Consider the following 6599-nt stretch of genomic DNA (forward strand, 5'->3'; position numbering starts at 1 on the left):
CCAGGCTGAACAAGGAGAGGGTCACGGTGAGCAGCCTGTCAGGCGCTAGGATCCGCCACATAACACAAGCACTCAGGTCACTCCAAGGCAAGTACAAATATGACTCAGTCATTGTCCATGCTGGTGTGAATGACCTGAGATGTACCTCCCTGGACTACATGAAAAGAGACATAAAGGAGCTCTCTGAGCATGTAGCCCAGGCCAGTATGACCCTGACCTTGAGTAGCATCTTACCCTCACCAAGAATGATGCCACAATATGAAGACAAGATGATCAATTTCAACAATTGGCTTAAGTACTGGTGTCATTCAAAGGGGATCAATGCCTGTCAGCTTGGGATGATATGCTTTCGACAAGCCACGATGCTTCGCTAGGGGCGGCTTGCACCTGTCACCCCTGGGCTTCGGATATTGGCAAAGGCTCTTGCTACCCCCATAGTGCCTTTTTAGGCAAGGCTCAAAAGACAAACCCACCTCCATAGGTATCACAAGGGATAAGAAACTAAGAGTAATGCTACTCAGCATGAAGTCTAAACCTCAAGATGCATGCACTCGAAACTCTCCTTAGCATGGAGAACATTGATATCTGTGCAGTAACAGAAACCTGGTTCAGGGCTCGAGAGCACCCCAGCACTACCAGGTTATACCTCATACCATGCTTTTGGCCCCAAAACTTGGACGAACCACAAAGGAGGGTATCGATATTCATCAAAGATACCCACACCTCCAGGTTGGTGGCAAAGCACGAAGCATCAGAGACTATCCATGTGCAACTAACAGTGGGTAAAACTGCCTTCCAGTTTATAGCCTGCTACAGACCACCCTCCCAAACCCAGGAACCCCACTCGGCCTTCCTGATAACACTGGAAAATATGAAGGTCTCTCCAAACACCATTATATTGGCGACTTCAACTACCCAAACATAGACTGGGAGCATTACTCTAGCTCAACACCCTAGCCCAAAGGTTCCTAGAATTTATAAACTCAAATGCTATGGAACAACTTGTTACCACTCCCACAAGAGGAAAACATACTGGACCTGATCATCACCAACATGGGGACTCTATGCTCCAGACCAGAAGTGTATCCCTCACTGGTAAGATCAGACCATAAACTAATCTCACTGGAGATTCACATCCCGACCCCACCCCTGCCCAGAAAACCACAGTGAAAAACTTCTCTAAAGCAAATTTCACACTCCTCAAAACTGAGGTGGAATCCTTCAAAGCCCCCAGCCTGTGGAAAATACGGCCCAGACCACAGAATCCTTTATAAGCGCATTCTATGAACACCTTCAGGAATGCATGGATCATCGATCCCAAATAAAACCAAGACCCAATCCTCCAAGGCAGGCGTCCTGTCTGGTGGACCCCAACCATAAACAAACTATACAATAGAAGGAGGAAGCTACTAAATGATAGAGCAAAATCCCAAAAGGAAGGCATCACTGATCAGTATTAGCAAAAACTACGGGCACTCATAAAATTGTCTAAGGCCAGCTTTGAGAAAAATTGCACAGGACACTAAGGATAATCACAAGGCTTTCTTTAGTTATGTTAGGAACCTGGGTGGTAATTCCCAGATATGCTCAGAATTAGTCCAAAATGACAAAAAGTACACTGAACCCACAGACATTGCCAACATCCTAGCTGACAGGTTCAGCGCAAACGTCTCCCCTCCCCACCAAAGGGCAAATATCTATCCCAGCAGAGTGCTGCCCCCTGACATCTCAGATGCTCAGGTGAGCCGCCCTCTCCAAAGCAAAAAACACAGCATCAATGGGACCAGATGGTGTCGGGCTGCGTCCTACATGAACTCCAAGAAGAGCTAAACCCAAACATAAAACTACTGTTCAATCTCAGCCTTACTACAGGATATGTGCCCAAAGAGTGGCGTACAGCAACAGTGGTCCCTCTCCATAAAGGTGGTGCCTCAGCGGATCCTGGAAACTATCACCCCATAAGCCTGACTAGCTTGGTCTGCAAAGCTATGGAAAGGATCATCATGGACCTCATAAATAAAGATATTGGGGACCTACAGACACTGGATCCTACCCAGTTCGGCTTTGTTAAGGGCAGATCCTGCCTCTTAAACCTGGTTGATTTCTTTGAAACAGTCACCAAGGCCATTGGCGAGGGAAGGTGGTCCACACAGCCTACCTGGACCTTGCAAAAGCCTTGATACAATACCCCACTCGGGCATTATAGATAAGCTCACCAGCTTAAATATAAACCCCTATGTCACTAGATGGATTGCAAACTGGCTCAGGACAGAACCCACATGGTTAGAATTGCTGGAGCCATGTCAGACTCAAACCAGTTACAAGTGGTTTCCCACAAGGCTCAGTCCTGAGACCTCTCTTGTTCAGTATATATTTCTCGGAGGTACAGGCCAACACGGAAGGACTGTGGCTGACCAAGTTATGCAGATGACTGCAAACTGGGTGCCATAATCGACTCTCCAGCTGACACAAGCATCCTCCAAAAGGGCCTCATAGAAACAGACAACTGGTGCCAGAGCCATGGCCTCAAGCTAAATGCCAAAAGTGTATAGTCATCCCCTTTGGCAAAAACAAAGTGCCCACAAATTACCACATAGGTGGTAATCCATTAAGTACAGAAGAAGTAATTAGGGACCTGGGGACCCAAGTTGATAACAATCTCTCATTTGACAACCACGTGGCCAAAGTGGTTAGAAAAACATTTATATAGCCCACCTAATCATGAAGGGATTCACATCTAGATCAGGGGAGGTCATCGTGCCTCTTTACTCATCCCTCATCAGGCCCATAATGAGTACAATGCCCCTTTTGGGATGTACCTTACCAGACACCTGCAGCAACTGGAAAGACCCCAAAAGTACCTCACCAAGAGGATCAAAGGGCTCAAACAGATGCCATATGCTGCCCGGTTAAAGAACTCCAGCTCTACTCAGTGGCATACCGCCTGTTCAGAGCGATCTGTGCCTGACATATAAAGCCATGTCCAACCCGGAATTAATGGACATGCTGCACCTCAGAAAATTTAAATCCCATTGAGCTACGTGCTCGAGAGACTTGAACCTCAACACTGAAATAAATAGGACATGCTGAAGGGACAGATTCATAACCCGGAGGCTCCCTTCACTCTGGAATAAAATCCCAGTCCAGGTTAGGCAGAGTCCCTCATTGACTCTCTTCAAGAGGAATCTTGATGAGTGGATGGGAGATTGTAGGTTTACCCTGGGTATCACTTCTGTGTCACTGTTAGACAGAGGCACAGTATACTAACCTCGTAAAAGGGCATAGCAAAATAAATTTAAAATGGGTGGCGAAAGCCAAACACATTCTGGCTAGGCTAATAAATGCCCTAGGGCAGATAGCCTGGTATGAACCTATGAACCTATATTGAGAGTGGTGCATCACCACTATTTTATTACCCTTATCTGAGGGTTTTATCACAAGTTTCTTCTGGTGTGAGAACTCTTTTAATGCTATCCATTTGCTTTTTGTTAAGTTATAATCAACATTCCTTTTATCTAAGCTTTTAAACAGCATTTCTACTTCAATGTCAGCCATAGATTGAAACTTTTTTATTCCTTCATGTATAAATGGTGGTATGAATTTACTAGTCACTGTTAAATCTGCTGTGTCTATAGAGCAATAAGCATTAACTTCACTGTTGCATGAAACAAAATAATCATCAGACACCTCATTATTTAAAACATCTTCATCTGTACTATGAATGGTCACATCATATACATTTTCCATCCAATTATTAGATCTATCTACATTATACACATGAAAATAGTACCACAAATGTATTTTCCTAATCAGTTTAAAAAATTCAATTTTAAAACAATGTGTTCTTAGCAACGCTGTAGGAATAAATTTTAAGCCACATTGCAAAACTGTATTTAAACTATTATCCAGCACATTACCAGATAAATTCAAAACAACATTACCAGTGTGATTCAAAAATCAATACCATTTAGTTCCTTTGTTGTTCTTCCATTGTCCATGGTATTTACCTCCTATCTCTTGGTCCCATTCTTGTTCATGAAACTGTCGTTTTCTTGCCTGATATTGTCCGCCCTTTTGCTGAAAATTTTCTTGCCCCTATTGAGTGTCATTGGACTCGGGTAACAAAGGAAATGCTTGTTCATCTTCCAAGTCACTTTGATATCGGCTAGTGTCACTGAAAGATGCTTCTTCTCTTCCTTTTCTTTCCTGTTCCTGTTTCAGAAAACATACCCATGACCCCTGACGTTGATTCATTGGCTTACAGAAGGCCGTACCATTTTCATAGTTCCTGGGGTCCCTTTTTATTTTATGTAATTTTTGCTCACATAGCTTCTTTTCATAGACACCCAGTTTATCCTGGATGTCACTCAGGCTTATTTCAAAACACTTTTTATCTACGGATAGCAAAATATTATGACAAACAGTGCTAATATCTTTTTTTCAGAACAGAAAGCTTTACCTCATCGCGTTCGACTAATATTCTAGTCCATTCAAGCGAGCAGCAGTAAGCAGCTTTCTCCCATCTCTGCCGAAATGCTTTTTCTTCATTATTGGACAAATCAAAAGGCAGAGAAGGAGGTTTCATTGCCCATACTCCCCTCGGTGCTATATCAAGCTCCAGATACCTCTGGAGACTCAGTCTATTGTAATGAGTGGAAGTTTCTCTATTAAGCAATTGCTCCATTTTTTTAAATAAAGCTCTTGCTTCACCATGGATAACAGTGGAATGCTTACCAACCTTGGAGAAAGGATTCGACACATGCTTGTTTCTGGTCTCATTAAGCAGCCTCTCCCACGTCTGTGAGGGTAGCCCTTCACCACTGCTGGCTGGTCTTTCACCTCTGCCTTTCTCCCACTCTGTATTTGAATGCAAAAAGCCATCCATAGTTAACTGAGAAGAATCCAATAGTTCTTCTCTAAAAATTCTCGGTAAATTAAGTGCTGGATCATTAGCCATACCTTAAATTCTCTCAACAACAATTAGAATATCCCAAACATAATGAACATCAAGGTATGGTCAAAGTGTTAATATCAAACAGCAACAATCTCACAGTGGCACAATAACAGAAAAGCACTCTAGTGCCTTGGCTTCACATAAGCCTTCAAGAAGTACATTCATTACAAAAAAAAAATGTCTTATATTCCCCCCAGTTGCCAATTAAACAATTAATATACAATTACATAAACTTTTAAAGATACAGTTCCAACTTAATTAAATAACACATTTCCAACTGCAGTCTGTGTTCAGACCCTGTGAAATTTAAGTACCATACTTTAAAATAAAAAGTGTTTCTTTATACAATAACAAATTTCTGACATAGTCACTGTCCCTTTCTCCCTGTATTTGTTCTAAAATAGTGGCTTTTAAGCCTATAAAATGATCATTATGGTACTTTTTAAAATGTTGAGCTAATGGACTTTCCATTTTACCTAACCTTATATCTCTCAAATGTTCTAATAATCTCTTTTTAAACATTCGTTTTGTCTGACCTATATAGTATTTGTCACAACTACACTTAATTGCATAGATCACCTTTTCACTAGTACACTGATATTCCCCTACCATCTGAAATTTAATATTATTAATTTTAGAAAAAGTTTGCAGTATATATTCACATCCTGTACAACCCCCATGTGGCTTTGTTCCCTTTATTTGAATCTGCTGCAGCAATGTATCATTAGGTTTCTTAAATTTAGTATGTACTAACATATCCCTCAGACTTTTTCCTTTTTTATATGAAAAACAGGACTTTGCTGTGCCAATCTTTCTAATTTAATGAAATCTAGACAAAAATTTCCAAGAGTGTCCAATAATTTGCTTTACGTTATCGCTTAAAATATTATATGTCATAACTATAAAAAAAATATTGGGCAGGATTCACAAAGCCTCCGTGTAAGAGTTATAACTCTTACACGGAGGCTGGTCGGAGTGATGTCAGCATGCTCTGCATATTCATGAGAGCATGCTGAATTACACCTAAGTCTAACACGGTCCGTGTAAGACAGTAGGGGGCATGTCCGTAGGCCGAGCCCTGCAAGCGGACACGCCCCCAGAAGAGTAAAAGTGCCCAAAGTAAACACCCACGACAGAGTCCACAGAAATGTGATAAAACACAACACAACACATGCCCCCACAGACTATGAACAGAAAATATATAAATGAATATGTGATATTTTTTTTTAAATTGTAAAGATGTTTAACCGTGAGTGCGCTCGTTTGCGCGGGCGTGCCCGTAGCGCAGCTACAGTTAGCAGTCAGTGGGAAAGCATATAAGAACTAAATATGCAAAGTAAGCCAAGAAGCAATAGCGTAGCAGTAGAGACATCAGCTGAAGAGCAGGCATTCATGGTTCGAGCCCCCACAATGCCAACTTTTATTTTTAGCAAAATAAGCACGAAACAAGTCCCTGACAAACATGTACACATATAAAATCACATTTTATGTAAAATGTAATGAACTAGTCCATTTATTTTGAAGAAATGTAAGGTAACAAAACAATAAAAAATTGCCAGATGTGCCTATAAGCCGAGCTACAGTTTAACAAGGTGGGAAAATAGCAAATCAAAAATGCCCTAGGTGAGCCAGGAATTTTGCCCTA

The sequence above is a fragment of the Protopterus annectens genome, chromosome 8.part0 (genome assembly GCF_019279795.1).
Source record: "Protopterus annectens isolate FY-2018-M chromosome 8.part0, PAN1.0, whole genome shotgun sequence".
Classification (NCBI taxonomy): domain Eukaryota; kingdom Metazoa; phylum Chordata; order Ceratodontiformes; family Protopteridae; genus Protopterus; species Protopterus annectens.